The sequence below is a fragment of the Drosophila tropicalis genome, unplaced genomic scaffold, assembly GCF_018151085.1.
Source record: "Drosophila tropicalis isolate 14030-0801.00 unplaced genomic scaffold, ASM1815108v1 contig_61, whole genome shotgun sequence".
Classification (NCBI taxonomy): Eukaryota; Metazoa; Arthropoda; class Insecta; order Diptera; family Drosophilidae; genus Drosophila; species Drosophila tropicalis.
The window spans coordinates 73,287-91,208 of record NW_027173089.1 but is presented as its reverse complement, the minus strand read 5'-3'; the positions used below and the strand labels follow the sequence as shown (position 1 = coordinate 91,208).

The 17,922-nt window shown below is 40.3% G+C and overlaps 1 pseudogene; it reads left to right on the top strand.

The window, feature by feature from the left end:
- Window positions 1-136: 136 nt before the first annotated feature.
- Window positions 137-5,685, top strand: LOC137578609 (putative odorant receptor 83c; annotated as a pseudogene).
- Window positions 5,686-17,922: the final 12,237 nt, after the last annotated feature.

The following is a 17,922-nucleotide window of genomic DNA, read 5'->3' as shown; positions in this document are numbered from 1 at the left end:
TAACGACACTGCCTTAGAGCGGTTAGATATTATCAATGACTTAGGTGTTCTTATGGACCATAAATTAACTTTTAATCCTCATATTTCTGCTACAGTTAGTAAAGCTATGAATGTTCTTGCATATGGTCACCTCAATATGAGACGCACCAAAGTAAAATTGTATATAACAATGGAACTCGCGTCACAATTATGCTATTGCATAATATCTGATATTTCAGATTCTTGGTTTGCCGTTGGAGAATAATATTTGCTATGCCATTTGCTATATAATAGTTACTATATCTGTGGCTGGTTTTGGTTTCTATGCTGGCGATCTTTTTGTTTTGCTTGCCTTGACGCAAATTCTGACATTTTCCGATATCTTTCAGTTAAAAGTTAGCAAACTGAACGAATCGTTAAACCTGAAGTCAACAAAGCGAGCAGAAATGACTCAGGTATTACTCTTGGAAGTTGTTAAATCGGAGTTTACAAGTTTATTAAAATTGTCATTATGATTGGCATATTGAAAGTTAATAGTTCGATTTAATTACCGCAGCTATTGCCGGTATGTTAATTTTTTTTTTTTTTTTTTTTTTTTTACGTTTAATATATATTTGTTGAATCTACTCTTAAATTAGAGCCTAACAACAAGTTTGAGATATTTTTCTTAATCTAGTACTTAATATAAATCCTGGGGATATTGCAGGCGGCCCGAATCACTTGTTATTGGGTTGGTCTGTCATTTCTTTTAAGACGAGTTCTATTATTAGTTCGCGTAAGGGAATTGGCAAGAACATTTGGGTGTGCATCCAGTTTCGCAGAATACTTTAGTTGTTGACTACCTATTTCAGATTTTACGCTAGGTATATTTAAATCATTTTGAATGTTGTCGTTCCGTATGTACCACGGGGCCCCCGTGATTGATCTTAAAATTTTCGACTGCGCTCTTTGTATAATATCGACATTGCTGGTACTTGCCTTCCCCCATAGTACGGCTCCGTAAGTCCAGATGGGTTTCAGTACGGAGTTGTATAGGAGGACTTTATATTCCAGACGTAGAGGGGACCGAGCATTGATGATCCAATGTAGGCTACTTGCTTTCAGTTTAAGCTGTGACTTTTTTGCCTCGATGTGCTTGCGCCAAGTTAGTCTTCTGTCTGGATGCCAAGGTAAGTGACATCCACGGCTTGAGGAACTGGTACGTTGTTTAGCATTAGAGCTGGACAGTTTCTTCTGTTAAGCGTAAATGTAACATGTTTGGATTTCTGCTCGTTGATACGCCAGGTTGCTAGCCATTCCTCTACCACCTTGAGGTGTTCCTCTAATTTTGCAGAGGCTTGTATTGGGCATTTGGATCTGCTGAGGATTGCCGTGTCATCGGCAAAAGTGGACGTTGTAAGTCCTAAACTCGTTGGTAAGTCTGCAGTGTACAGTAGGTAGAGTAATGGGCCGAGTACACTGCCTTGCGGTACACCAGCTTTGATTTCAAAATCAGCCGAGACGGAGCCATTACATCTTACAGCGAATTGCCTATTGTAAAGGTAAGATTCCATGAGTTTGTGGGTGTACTGTGGCAGTTTTTGCCGGATTTTGAACATCAGACCCTCCAGCCAAACTCTATCGAAAGCCTGGGCAACGTCGAGAAAGACAGCCGCACAGTATTCTTTTAGTTCGAATGCTGTTCGTATTTCGGATGTTATGCGATTGACTTGTTCAATTGTACCATGTTTTTCGCGGAAGCCGAACTGGTGTGAAGGGATTGTGTTCTCCGATGCCAGAAATGAGTTTAGTCGGATCTGCAGGACCTTTTCAAAAAGCTTCGAAAGACATGGCAGCAAACTAATTGGCCTATAGGATGATGGCTGGGTTTTGTCCTTTCCCACTTTAGGAATCATGATGATAGTGGACCTTTTCCATGTTCTTGGGAAGTAGCCAATTCTTATTATAGCGTTGAACAGTTTGCAGATATATTGTATGGCAATGATAGGGAGTTCCAGGATCATTTTCGGTGTGATTAGGTCATGGCCAGGGGCTTTTTTTGGCTTTATGTGGTTTTTAATAACTGCAGTGATCTCGTCCGATTGGAGTTCCGAGTACTCACTATCCGTTAGTGTGCTCGAAGGGGGAAGTACAGATGAGTTTGATATTGGATTTGGCTGGAAAACCATTTTAAGATGTGTGGCAAATACGGATGCCCTCTCTTCGTCACTGCGGGCCCATCCACCGGTTGGACTCCTTATCGGTGAAATTGTCTCTGCAGGAGCGCTTAGAGTTGGGTGGGCTTTCCACAGAGGATGTTTAGTGCTGGTTGGGCTGAGCTTTTCTATGTATTTTCTTTGAGCCCAGCTTTCCTCTTGTCTTAACGCCTTGGAGAGGTTGCGATTAGCATGCCTTAGGCGAAGTTTTGCTGCTGGTGAGCGAGTAATCTGCCATTCTCTTCTTAGACGTCGTTTTTCCGTTACTAATTGTTCTATCCGCCGGTTCGTAGGCCTGTCAACAGGTTTAGTGTAAGAAGAGGCAGGTGGAGTAGATACTTTTGCTGCAGCTGCCATCATAGACTCAAGTGCAGAGACGCACATATCAATGTCCTCTGCAGCATCCAGTTTCGGCGAACAGTCAATGTGGGCACTCATGTACATTTTAAATTTAAGCCAATTTGTTTTGTTGTTTGTAAGCCTATATGGGCGATCAAGTACTTGAGGTCTTGTTAATAGTGTGAATAGTACTGGAGAGTGATCGGAATTTAAATCTAGCAGTGTATCCGCAGTGATCCGATTACGTGGAATCCTCTTGGTTACTGCGAAATCAATCAAGTCAGGCACTTTCTGTGGATCTGTGGGCCAATAAGTAGGCCTACCCGGTGAGACGCAATCCATCTTATTGAGAGGGTTGACTATTGTGTTGTACAACTGCTTGCCTTTAGGATTTACCAGGCGAGATCCCCAGTGCGTATGTTTGGCGTTATAGTCCCCTGCTGCAATGAAGCGATCTCCGAGTGTGTTAAAGAAATCGGTAAATTCCTTTTCAGAGATTGAGAAGCGTGGTGGGCAGTACAGGGCAACCAATGTAGTGTTGCCGCCGCTGGTTTGAACGGTTATAGCAGTTGCTTGTAGGTGCTGTGTTTCAAATCTGTTGAGGAACGAGTGTTTTTATACGGTTTTTGATTAGGATACCAGTCCCGCCATGAGCTTTTCCGTCTGGATGGTTTGTTGCATAGAAGGTATATTTTGGTATTTGAAAATTATTTTTTGATGTTAAATGTGTTTCCGAAATCAGCAAAACGTCGATTTCACTTGAGTCTAGGAATAGTTGCAGTTCATTTTTGTGCTTGGAGATGCCGTTAGCATTCCAAAGACATAGACGTAGGGAAGCCATTATTTATTCTCGATAAGCTTCTGGATAAGCAGGTTTTGATTCCGCATCAGTTCTTGCATACAGTTTTGCATGAACGTCATAAAAGTGGTCATGTTTTGATTGAGTGAGATCAATAGGGCTTCTAAGCCACTTGGAGTTTGCTGGCCAAGCTCTGGTGCGCTAGGTTGCGGATTCTGTAGATGGTGAAGTGACGGGGTCTCTTTTGCGGGCTCCGTCTGTCCAGTTCGGAGCACACTAGCGAAGGATACACTAGGACTGTATGTAGCAGGCATGTTAGATGATCTAACAGCCTTGGCGAAGAATACCTCGGGTGTAGTTTTAGAGGCGTTGACGGTGATTTTTGGTCCAGCTGGGGGTTTGCGCCCGTTTAGGTGAGATTTAAGATCCTTGAAGACAGGACATCCTCTGTAGTTGGCCGTGTGGTTCCCTCCACAGTTACTGCATAATCTTAAAGCGACATTGTTTCTGTCCTTGGTGCAAATGCCATCTTTATGATGTTCGCCACAGCCAACACACACTGACCTGAGATTGCAGTTGTTAGAGGTGTGGTTGTATTCCTGGCAGTTTTTACACTGCGGTGGTTGGTGTCTCTTATGGGGCTCCTCTACGGTGATTCTTCTGTGCAATAGGAGCTGTAGGTTGTAGATTGGGTGCACTTCATTTGGCTTCGACCGCTTTGCATCTGGTTGGAGCTCGATTTTAAAGAGCGGCTGTGCGACTTTGTTCCTGTTGATGATGTTGACAACGGATTTGACACGCAAACCCTTTTTCGACCAACGCGTCTGCTATTTCTTGAGTAGGGACCGATGGCTCAATCCCCTTCAACACAACCTGGAGCCCTTTACTGCTTTTTAGTTGGTAGGTATAGAAGTTGATGTTAGCATTACGGAGGTACTTTTCAATGATGCGGAAATTGTCCTCAGTTTGGGTTTGACATTTAATTTCTTTAATGTTACCCCTTTTGAGAGGGGTTACAACAAAGTTATTTGCCCCTACTGTTTCTACTAGCTTCGAAATCAGGGCGCTGCAGTTGGCTCCACGGATGTATAAGGGGGTGGTCTAGCCGATTTAACTTTATCTACAGCGCCGGCTTGATCATCTTGCTGATCGGCAAGAATTTTAAAACGATTCCCGCTAAGGGGTGCTACTCGTTCATTTGGTTTGGTTATTTTCGGCGTGTTGCCACTTTTTTTCTTTTGCGGGCTTAGCTTCCGCTTAGTTATTTTAATATATCTATCCATTCCAGTTTGGACAGAAGTCGTTGGGTTTACTATTGTGGCTGACTCAGGGCGACTTGTCGTTGACGGCTTGAGGCAGGTCAATACTTCGGCAGACGCTGCAGTAGTTGCTGTCAACGAGCTGACGGTGCTGGTCGGTGCAATCGGTGACCCAGTTATCGTTATTGATGGAGAAGCACACTGCTCTCTCCACGGTAAGTTGCTTTTGATTGCTGAGTGGCTGGCACTTTCGGTGTTATTGCATTCCATTAAAACGTTAGCATTCAGTGGGGTCGGCGACACCACCGAAAAGTACGCGTTGTTGCGTTGGACCGAGAGTCGACGCTCACGTTGTTGTTGTACAATTAGTTCTTGTAGCTGTTGCTGTTGGGGATCGAGAGAGCTTGGGCCCGAATTGGTGGACATGGCTTTTGTAAAAATTACGCACTTTGTTGCTGCAACTTAGTATTTATTGCTATTAGAGCAATCTAATAGCAATATGACTGTAAATAGGCGTCTCTGGGGCGACTGAGAGCCCTACACAAATTTTTACAAACGCGGTCTTTTTTTTTTACACTCAATTTTTGCGGAGTGCATTAAAAAACACGTCTGTACACGGCGGCAGTTCAGTTCGGTATGTTAATGATTTGTACCATGATCTAATTCCCAGTCAGGTTCTCTCTATGGCCATGGCTGTGATGCTTAGTTTTTGCATTAACTTGATCAGCTTTTATCTACCATCGGCCATATATTTTGTGGTCTCTGCCTATAGCATGGTAGTCTATTGTATTCTTGGCACCAAAATTGAATTTGCTGTAAGTACAAGCTGTAAATACAAGCATTTGCGACATTTCCTGGCAAGAGCTAAGCAGCAAGCAACGGAAATACTTTGGAATGGTTCGGCGAGAGGCACAACGGCCACCAACTATTAGAATGCTTGGCGTAATGCCGCTATCAATGAGAACGGCGCTACAGGCGAGTAGTCATTCTCTCTCTCTCAATGTATCTCTTGTATTGCTAGCGTAGGACTAATGCAATTTGTTTGCTTGTTCGCTTGCAGATAACAAAACTCATTTACAGCCTGTCCATGATGATGATGCAGAATCGCACCTAGAAGCACTTGGCAACCCGACACCACGAGAGACCCGAGTCCCGAGTCCCTACACAATCCGCACTCTATGCTCTTACTGTAAAGGCACTTTACATCAAATGCAATGGGGCGCTGCAGATGTTGGTGGTGGCAATGGTTTTGGTTTGATGGTGGTGGTGGTGGTGCCAGCTGGCAAATAAAATAAATTAGTTGCAGTTGAAAGGTGGCTTCAGACACAAAAGTCAACACGCAACGAGCGATGGAACCGCAAACAAACGCCAGCTGTTTGGCAAAGATAAAATGGCAGGCAAACAAACTCCGCGAGACGGGAAAAGAATATAAAGACTGGCTGTACTGGCAAATAATAAAATGCGAATTTTTATGCGCTCTGACATTTGCGCCTCGTCTTCAACTTCATCTCCATTCTGCTTCCCGTTCTTGTCGTCCTCCTCCTCGTCCTGGCTGTCAATTTCCTCCGCGTTGGCGTCTCAAACATTATTCTCACTATAAGAAAATGGTAGACTCTGCTCTAGCTCTTGGCGCCTCCTGGCATATCCTTTCGCCAGCATTTTCTTTATTGCATCGTGCGCACATACATTAGCTGCCAAGCTAAGAAATGTTTGCGGGCAGCAAAAGTTCGCGCTCTCCTGGTAGCCCATTGTTGGTTTGCTGGTTGCTGCTTGTCTCTGCCGTGATAGGGCCACCTTCATTCTCACATCCAGTTCCTTGCAGCCTTCTAAAAAAGGGAGCCCGCTGCTCTGTGGTTTTGTTACGCTATGTTTATGCGGGTGGCGGAAATACTGAATAGGGATTCCGGAGAGAAGGAAAATAACCCAATCTTCATTCGTTGAATTCAAAATATGAACTGATTTTATTAAGCAGAGTATGGAGTTTATATAGGGAATCTTAGGCTCTAGGAGGTAACAATCGTTCTTAAAATATCTTATTCTAATGAGACTCAAAACCCAAGATTTCTGGGGTTGAAAATTATTATTATTTTGGGCACGGCTTCGGCCACTTGACATCCTGCCGTTGTGATCTTTTGGGTTAGTTTAGAGTTACAAGTGTTTTTCTACAATGTGTGTGGCTGATTGTAATTCTAGTCATATGCTAGATTACTTGTTTGTGACAAAAGTACAGTTGTATTATGTTTTCTTTAGTGCATCTGATTTGGTGAAGCCGCTTCAGATGAACACGATGTTTATTCTTAAACAAATACTATGCCCCGTGCTTAAACCAATAAATCAGCGAGCCACTAAAGAAAAAAAATAGAATCCTGCCGAGTTGTTGGTAGGGGTGGGCGCATGGTTAGGAACATAGTGTTGTCAGGCGCCATCGTTGTGTCGCACTGCATATTTAATCAATGCGGATCACAGTTCACAAAACATAAATAAATCTTGCCGCCTTTTAAAGTGTGCCACATTTTTCGCTTGCCTTTTTTCCAAAAGGAACAAGGCCAAGGAAAATGCATTTTTAATTTACAAACGGCCATAAATACCTTGTCGGGCAAATCAATTACATTTGGGGGGACCAAAAGCCGCGTGCCAAGTCTTAGAATATTTTTTTTTTTGTGTTAAATAGAAAGAAACATGGAGAGAGGGAGATACGGAGAGAGAACAAGCTTTTGAGAAGGGTAAAAATGAATTCATTTTATTTTTTGACGCATATAATTGGGCCATAGCCATTGCTATGGGATCCAAGCAGCATCACATTCATGGATGGAGGGACTGCAATTAAAATGCCCACAAGTTACTAATTTGCCATGAAACGGCGGGTGGTTTGTTGGCCTAAGACCTCAATTCGACCGTTTTCACACAAAAACAACACACACACAAACACAGAGACTGAGACATAGAACCCAAGTCCGATTTAAAAATGTTGCCAAATTTAACAGTTGATGGCTATTAATTTATATTACGCATGATTTGTGTAACGTTTCTGTGATCTCTTTTATGAGGCAGCAAGGGTTGGGGATAAACCGAACCCAGAAAATAAACAGAGCACAAATTATGGAAATGTTCATGTTGATTACATCTAAATTCCTTGCATTTGAGAATACAAGCTATGTAAGACTCAATTCCTAGTATGAAACTTGGTAGACATCTGTAATCAGCATACATCTTTCCTTTGTATATTTATAAATTAGTTAGTTTTATGTCTTAAATAAAAGAAGATTTGTGGTGGGGACATTACGACAAAATCTGGTAAAATCGTTGGGCAATTTCTGCTGATGTTTGCTCAAACTTCACATTGGCCAAGTAATTATCGACAGGAAGAAATGATCGCTTCTCCTGGCACTTAGTCCTTGCCACTAAAAGAGTCTGTCGTCCCAATGGCAAGCTAAGCAAAGACGAAGCGTTAATGCTGCGTGTCGAAAGTAAACTTTGATGGCTTAATCACTTTGATAGCTAAAGGAAAGGGAACCCAAAAAGCAATAGCGGTACAAGAAGGAAGTGGGGGGGATTAAACAAGTTTGGTATCTCTCTCACTCTCTCCGAGTGTCGATTTTGTTTTTTTCCTTGGTAAGATTTCAAGCTGCGCGTGTTTACCAGGCAGTGACTTAGGAAGCTTCTTTCAAAACCATGTCTGAGTGCTGCTGCTGCCATTCGTTGCACAGGCAAAGTCATAAAACTATTTAATTATATTAAATTATATTTAACACAAACACACACATATCTAAAGAAAAATGCATACATATATATATAGTCCTCCTGGCAGTTTGAACGTCTAAGCAATTGATGTTTAATTGACCAATTAGTTGCCCTGTATATACGCAGACACCAACACACACATACATACAAATCGGCGATAATTCGGGATTTGGACGATCTGCCGAAATCGAAACTGGGTCGTGCTCCGTTAGAAGCCTGAAGCCTTGGCTTAACTCCTCTGTTTTGGATAATGAAATTCTTTTTAATAACTTTATTTCTTATAGGCTTGATCGTGTTGGCGGTGGAGTCTTCATTGCTGTCAACTCGAATCTGTCTTCAAGTGTGGTGCCGATTGATCTCCCCTTAGGTGTTGAGTTTATTTGCGTCGAAGTTACACGTTCTAACTTTAGCCTATATATCTCTTGTTCATATATTCCTCCAGCTTCTGATATCATGATCTACGTGCACCATGCTGATGCTTTACGAACTATTTTTTTTCGTCTTAAGTCGATTTTCTTAAGATTTTAGATGATTTTAACTTGCCTAATATTTCTTGCTTTATGATAATTTTTTCTTAATTCCCATCTCAACTTGTTTCTGATAGCCTACTTAATTCCCCTATATCAGTTGAATTCTTTCCTTAACTCTTCTAAAAGAGTCCTTGATCTTGTTTTTGTCTCTGATCCCACTGTTAGTGCTGTATCACAAACACAGCCACTAGTGAAACCTGAAGATCCTTATCACCCTACCATTGAAGTTACTATTTCTTACAATTCCGTTACTAATTCATTTAATAACATCTCAAATTCTCGTCGTAGATGTTTTCGTAAAACAAATTTCAATCTTCTTAACAGCCTTATTTTCTCTTTTGATTGGTCATTTCTATTTGAGTGCTGCGATATAGATTGTGCAGTGAAGTTTTTCTACTCTGCTCTTAATTCTCTAATTAATAAATGCGTTCCTTATGTGAATGTCTCTACCGTCTCCAGCTCGCCAGTCTGGATCACACGTAGGCTCTCTAATCTACGTAACATTAAATCGAGATATTTTAAATAATTTAAATAAACTGGTTGGTATTGTATAGCCAAATCTCAATTTTGTCTTTTATGTACTCAATGCTACAACAATTATCTCGTTCGCTGTAAGGTTGAATTTTATAAGAACCCCAAAAGATTTTACAACTTTGTCAATTCCAAAAGACGCTCTAATGTACTACCTTCCACCTTCTGACTTAACGACCAGACTGCTAATAATGATTCAGATATTGCAGATCTGTTTGCTAAATTCTTACAGTCAACTTATTCTACTACTGTTTCGGATCCCACACCCTATACCTTTCAACCCCACATTTAAATTGTATGTTTTTTCCCAATATTACTGAAGACTGTATTATCTCTAGCTTGTCATCTATGACGTCTTCCTTCGTTCCCGGGCCTGATAATATACCTAGTTGCATCCTTAAAATGTGTTCGATTTCCCTATCTAAGCCTTTAGCTCGGATATTCTTTATATCGAGTGAGACTTGTAGCTTTCCTGATATTTGGAAGGAGTCTTTTATCATTCCGCTATTTAAAAAGGATATCAAATCAGATGTTTCTAACTACCGTGGAATTGCCAAACTTTCGGCAATACCTAAACTGTTTGAGAAAATTATTACGTCTTCCCTTCAACATCTATCCAGATCCATTATTTCTCCATGTCAGTATGGCTTCATGAAAGGTCGTTCGTCGCTTACCAACCTTTTAGAATTGACTACCCTTGCACACCATGGCTTCCGTAAAAAGTGTCAAACTGATGTTATTTATACTGACTTTAGTAAGGCTTTTGATACGGTTGAACATTCTATGCTTCTCGCAAAACTTAACATCATGGGTTTTTCAACAAAACTATTGGCTTGGGTAAAGTGGTATCTTATTGGCAGAACCAAAAATGTGTCTTTTCGTTCCTCGATATCTAAAACTGTTCGAGTTACGTCGGGTGTACTCCAAGGCAGTCATCTGGGCTCTTATTTACATTGTTTATAAATGATGTTTGACTTTCATTTAATGTTCATATTTCTTCAATTGTCAATAGAGCATGCAGCCTTCTTGGCTTAATTAAACGTTGGACCAAAGAATTTGATGATCGCTATGTAACAAAGGTTTTATACACTTCGTTAGTTCGCACTACTCTAAAATATTGCTCGCCAGTGTGGAACCCGCAATCACCAGCGTAGTATTGAATCGGTACAGAAGCAATTCCTTAAGTTTGCGCTACGCGGTCTAAATCGCCGACAGGAGACCTTAAGCGTATCATCACGTCAAGCGGAGCGCACTTCGCAATGGCATGGATGCCTCGCTAGGTGGCAGACTCGCTGGGATGCCTCCACCAAGGTCAGGTGGATCTGGAAGCTGATCCCGAACATTAAGGCGTGGATCAAGAAGCGTCATGGTCAGGTAAACTTTTACTTGACGCAAATACTGAGCGTACACGGTAGCTTCAGAAGCTACCTAAAACGGTTCGGGCACAAAACCACAGACAAGTGCAGGTGTTGTGGGAGTGGTATCTCCGAAACCGCTGAACACGTTGTCTTTTGCTGCCCGAGATACGACGATGAAAGGAGATCCCTAAACACCATGCTAGGTGAGGGGGCCACACCTTCCAACCTGGTGAGAAAAATGCTAGAAGACGCGATAATTTGGACGGCGGTAAACGACTTTGCAGCAAAGGTCATGAGAGAGCAACGGAGGCAAGAACGGATTAGGTCAGGACAATAGTACACTAGTACACTACTAATAGGACACTAGTAGTTCCGGAGAAGTCAGCACACTGCTTTTCATCCACTCCGAATCAAATTTGTTCTTTTATGTTGTTTTTTTTCTGTTAGTTAAGCGTTAAAATTGAATTAAAAAAATCAAAGAAGCTAACATCGGCTATGCCGAAGTTTATATACCCGTGTAGTCCTTGGTAACAATAATTTTACATGTTCAAAATTTGTTTTCTGCAACTCAATTCATCAATATACAAACAAAACAATTTTACTCTCTATTTTACAATTTGTTCTTCTTCTTCCCTCATTCCCAAAGCAAAGCAACGCACGCATACACATACACTTTATGTACCGTTGCGTCTGTGTGTGTATGCATGTACTCTGTTGATGACGAAAGACGTAGTAGACAGCAAGCAGCGCTGCCGGCAGAGCTGGGAGCAGAGCCGATTATTATATTATATTTATCCGATCACATTCAAATTTTGGGATATGGGGTTTGATATCCAATTTTATCACATACATATGTCAATTTCATAGCATACTCGATTTTTATGAAAATGTTTCTTCTAGTTCTTCTAGAGCTATATGATATAGTGGTCCGATCCTGTTGGTTTTCATACTTTATTTTTGCCGGGTAATAAAAACCCCCCGAAAAAAATTTCAGCCCGATAGCTCTTAAGACGGCTGAGTAAAACGCGTACGCACAGACGGACGGACAGACGGACATGGGTATATCAACTCAGCTTCTCACGCTGATCAAGAATATATATACTTTATGTGGTCGGAAACGTCTCCTTCTGTGCAAGGGTATAAAAAAAAACACACACATACACGGCATCGACAAATACATATACATGTATTGAATGAATGAGTATATCTATATACATACATATGGACTGCCCCTATGTCTGGAACTCTGCATCTCACATCCAGTTCCTTGCAGTCTTCCAAAAAGGGGAGCCCGCTGCTCCGTGGTTTTGTTGCGCTATGTTTATTCGGGTGGCGGCAATACTACGCCCCGTGCTTAAACCAATAAATCAGCGAGCCACTAAAGAAAAAAAATAGAATCCTGCCGAGTTGTTGGTAGGGGTGGGCGCATAGTTAGGAACATAGTGTCGTCAGGCGCCATCGTTGTGTCGCACTGCATATTTAATCAATGCGGATCACAGTTCACAAAACATAAATAAATCTTGCCGCCTTTTAAAGTGTGCCACATTTTTCGCTTGCCTTTTTTCCAAAAGGAACAAGGCCAAGGAAAATGCATTTTTAATTTACAAACGGCCATAAATACCTTGTCGGGCAATTCAATTACATTTAAATTGTATCCCATTAGAGGCACATTAAATGAGTTAAGTCATTTGGGGGGACCAAAAGCCGCGTGCCAAGTCTTAGAATATTTTTTTTTTTGTGTTAAATAGAAAGAAACATGGAGAGAGGGAGATACGGAGAGAGAACAAGCTTTTGAGAAGGGTAAAAATGAATTCATTTTATTTTTTGACGCATATAACTGAGCCATAGCCATGGCTATGGGATCCAAGCAGCATCACATCCATGGATGGAGGGACTGTAATTAAAATGCCCACAAGTTACTAATTTGCCATGAAACGGCGGGTGGTTTGTTGGCCTAACACCTCAATTCGACCGTTTTCACACAAAAACAACACACACACACAGAGACTGAGACATAGAACCCAAGTCCGATTTAAAAATGTTGCCAAATTTAACAGTTGATGGCTATTAATTTATATTACGCATGATTTGTGTAACGTTTCTGTGATCTCTTTTATGAGGCAGCAAGGGTTGGGGATAAACCGAACCCAGAAAATAAACAGAGCACAAATTATGGAAATGTTCATGTTGATTACATCTAAATTCCTTGCATTTGAGAATACAAGCTATGTAAGACTCAATTCCTAGTATGAAACTTGGTACACATCTGTAATCAGCATACATCTTTCCTTTGTATATTTATAAATTAGTTAGTTTTATGTCTTAAATATGGGCGGGCAATCGAATTCAAGCTGTCACCCAAAAGATTTGTGGCGGGAACATTACGACAAAATCTGGTAAAATCGTAGGGCAATTTCTGCTGATGTTTGCTCAAACTTCACGAGTAATTATCGACAGGACGAAATGACCGCTTCTCATGGCACTTAGTCCTTGCCACTAAAAGAGTCTGTCGCCCCATTCGCAAGCTAAGCAAAGACGAAGCGTTAATGCTGCGTGTAGAAAGTAAACTTTGATGGCTTAATCACTTTGATAGCTAAAGGAAAGGGAACCCAAAAAGCAATAGCGGTACAAGAAGGAAGTGGGGGGGATTAAACAAGTTTGGTATCTCTCTCACTCTCTCCGAGTGTCGATTTTGTTTTTTTTTCTTGGTAAGATTTTAAGCTGCACGTGTTTACCAGGCAGTGACTTAGGAAGCTTCTTTCAAAACTTTCTGAACAGTCTTTATGACTTTGACTGTGCAACGAATATTAATATAATTATATTAAATTATATTTAACACAAACACACACATATCTAAAGAAAAATGCATACATATATATATAGTCCTCCTGGCATCAACTTCAAACATATGCAAGCAAAAAGGGGTGACAAGGGGTAACAAGGGAGCTAGGAATGGAAAGTCTGTGCAACTCACAGTGGCAAACTTCTTGCGACTCTGACTCTTGTTGTTTTGCCGCTGCCTTGCCAAGACTCGCTACTATGTAAATGCAAAAAAATGAAGGCGACTTGCAGTTTGAACGTCCAAGCAATTGATGTTTAACTGACCACTTAGGTGTTTTGATATACGCAGACACCAACACACACATACATACAAATCGGCGATAATTCGGGATTTGGACGATCTGGTGAAGCCCCACCACATCCTGGAGGCCATCGAAAAGCAAGCTGAAATCGAAACTGGGTCGTGCTCCGTTTGAAGCCTGAAGCCTTGGCTTAACTCCTCTGTTTTGGATAATGAAATTCTTTTTAATAACTTTATTTCTTATAGGCTTGATCGTGTTGGCGGTGGAGTCTTCATTGCTGTCAACTCGAATCTGTCTTCAAGTGTGATGCCGATTGATCTCCCCTTAGGTGTTGAGTTTATTTGCGTCGAAGTTACACGTTCTAACTTTAACCTATATATCTCTTGTTCATATATTCCTCCAGCTTTTGATATCATGATCTACGTGCACCATGCTGATGCTTTACGAACTATTTTTTTTTCGTCTTAAAGATCGTGATTTTCTTATAGTTTTAGATGATTTTAACTTGCCTAATATTTCTTCGCTTGTTGATGATAATCTATCTTTCTTAATTCCTTCATCTCAACTTGTTTTTCTTGATAGCCTACTTGAATGTCCACTATATCAGTTGAATTCTTTCCTTAACTCTTCTAAAAGAGTCCTTGATCTTGTTTTTTGTCTCTGATCCCACTGTTAGTGGTGTATCACAAACACAGCCACTAGTGAAACCTGAAGATCCTTATCACCCTACCATTGAAGTTACTATTTCTTAGAATTCCGTTAGTTAATAACATCTCAAATTTTCGTCGTAGATGTTTTCGTAAAACAAATTTCAATCTTCTTAACAGCCTAATTTTCTCTTTTGATTGGTCATTTCTAGTTGAGTGCTGCGATATAGATTGTGCAGTGAAGTTTTTCTACTCTGCTCTTAATTCTCTAATTAATAAATGCGTTCCTTATGTGAATGTCTCTACCGTCTCCAGCTCGCCAGTCTGGATCACACGTAGGCTCTCTAGATTAGATACTAGCTTTACCCTATTATCCATAATCCTGAATGCTCTTGACTGGAAAAAGTGCCTGAAAATATGTCTTATGCTGGCTGGTTTAACTCATGGCATTGGTAAATTCTTTACCTGTCTGTTCAAGCAATCATGAATGAGATATATCACCTTCTACACATCCAATATTTTCATGGACTATGAATAGCTCAGTCCAATCTATGTTAAAATCCTAAATATTGGCTTGGATCGATTGCTTCAAATTATGTGGATTCTTCGTTATGGCTATTTGATCATTTTTCTTTTCATGACTGCAATTCTCTTGGGATTACTATATAACAATGGAACTCGCGTCACAATTATGCTATTGCATAATATCTGATATTTCAGATTCTTGGTTTGCCGTTGGAGAATAATATTTGCTATGCCATTTGCTATATAATAGTTACTATATCTGTGGCTGGTTTTGGTTTCTATGCTGGCGATCTTTTTTGTTTTGCTTGCCTTGACGCAAATTCTGACATTTTCCGATATCTTTCAGTTAAAAGTTAGCAAACTGAGCGAATCGTTAAACCTGAAGTCAACAAAGCGAGCAGAAATGACTCAGGTATTACTCTTGGAAGTTGTTAAATCGGAGTTTACTAGGTGAGTATTAAAATTGTCATTATGATTGGCATATTGAAAGTTAATAGTTCGATTTAATTACCGCAGCTATTGCCGGTATGTCAATGATTTGTACCATGATCTAATTCCCAGTCAGGTACTCTCTATGGCCATGGCTGTGATGCTTAGTTTTTGCATTAACTTGATCAGCTTTTATCTACCATCGGCCATATATTTTGTGGTCTCTTCCTATAGCATGGTAGTCTATTGTATTCTTGGCACCAAAATTGAATTTGCTGTAAGTAACAAGCTGTAAATACAAGCATTTGCGACATTTCCTGGCAAGAGCTAAGCAGCAAGCAACGGAAATACTGTGGAATGGTTCGGGCGAGAGGCACAACGGCCACCAACTATTAGAATGGTTTTAAAGGGGGGGGGGGGGGGGGGGTTTTTTTTTTTTTTTTTTTTTTTTTTTTTTTTTTGGGTGGGTTTTTTTTAGGTTTTTTTTTTTTTTGGGGGGGGGTTTTTTTTTTCTTTCAACTCGAATCTTCTTAAGTGTGTGCCGATTGATCTCCCCTTAGGTGTTGAGTTTATTTGCGTCGAAGTTACACGTTCTAACTTTAGCCTATATATCTCTTGTTCATATATTCCTCCAGCTTCTGATATCATGATCTACGTGCACCATGCTGATGCTTTACGAACTATTTTTTTCGTCTTAAAATGATTTCTTATAGTTTTAGATGATTTTAACTCAATATTTCTTGCTTATTAATCTATCTTTAATTCCTCATCTCAACTTTTTTCGATGGCCCTTGAAACTATATATTGAATTCTTTCCTTAACTCTTCTAAAAGAGTCCTTGATCTTGTTTTTGTCTCTGATCCCACTGTTAGTGCTGTATCACAAACACAGCCACTAGTGAAACCTGAAGATCCTTATCACTCTTCCATTGAAGTTACTATTTCTTACAATTCCGTTACTAATTCATTTAATAACATCTCAAATTCTCGTCGTAGATGTTTTCGTAAAACAAATTTCAATCTTCTTAACAGCATTATTTTCTCTTTTGATTGGTCATTTCTAGTTGAGTGCTGCGATATAGATTGTGCAGTGAAGTTTTTCTACTCTGCTCTTAATTCTCTAATTAATAAATGCGTTCCTTATGTGAATGTCTCTACCGTCTCCAGCTCGCCAGTCTGGATCACACGTAGGCTCTCTAGATTAGATACTAGCTTTACCCTATTATCCATAATCCTGAATGCTCTTGACTGGAAAAAGTGCCTGAAAATATGTCTTATGCTGGCTGGTTTAACTCATGGCATTGGTAAATTCTTTACCTGTCTGTTCAAGCAATCATGAATGAGATATATCACCTTCTACACATCCAATATTTTTAATGGACTATGAATAGCTCAGTCCAATCTATGTTAAAATCCTAAATATTGGCTTGGATCGATTGCTTCAAATTATGTGGATTCTTCGTAATGGCTATTTGATCATTTTTCTTTTCATGACTGCAATTCTCTTGGGATTACTATATAACAATGGAACTCGCGTCACAATTATGCTATTGCATAATATCTGATATTTCAGATTCTTGGTTTGCCGTTGGAGAATAATATTTGCTATGCCATTTGCTATATAATAGTTACTATATCTGTGGCTGGTTTTGGTTTCTATGCTGGCGATCTTTTTGTTTTGCTTGCCTTGACGCAAATTCTGACATTTTCCGATATCTTTCAGTTAAAAGTTAGCAAACTGAGCGAATCGTTAAACCTGAAGTCAACAAAGCGAGCAGAAATGACTCAGGTATTACTATTGGAAGTTGTTAAATCGGAGTTTACAAGGTGAGTATTAAAATTGTCATTATGATTGGCATATTGAAAGTTAATAGTTCGATTTAATTACCGCAGCTATTGCCGGTATGTCAATGATTTGTACCACGATCTAATTCCCAGTCAGGTACTCTCTATGGCCATGGCTGTGATGCTTAGTTTTTGCATTAACTTGATCAGCTTTTATCTACCATCGGCCATATATTTTGTGGTCTCTTCCTATAGCATGGTAGTCTATTGTATTCTTGGCACCAAAATTGAATTTGCTGTAAGTACAAGCTGTAAATACAAGCATTTGCGACATTTCCTTGCAAGAGCTAAGCAGCAAGCAACGGAAATACTTTGGAATGGTTCGGCGAGAGGCACAACGGCCACCAACTATTAGAATGCTTGGCGTAATGCCGCTATCAATGAGAACGGCGCTACAGGCGAGTAGTCTTTCTCTCTCTCTCAATGTATCTCTTGTATGGACCTGGATCTTATAGGCTTGATCGTGTTGGCGGTGGAGTCTTTATTGCTGTCAACTCGAATCTGTCTTCAAGTGTGGTGCCGATTGATCTCCCCTTAGGTGTTGAGTTTATTTGCGTCGAAGTTACACGTTCTAACTTTAGCCTATATATCTCTTGTTCATATATTCCTCCAGCTTCTGATATCATGATCTACGTGCACCATGCTGATGCTTTACGAACTATT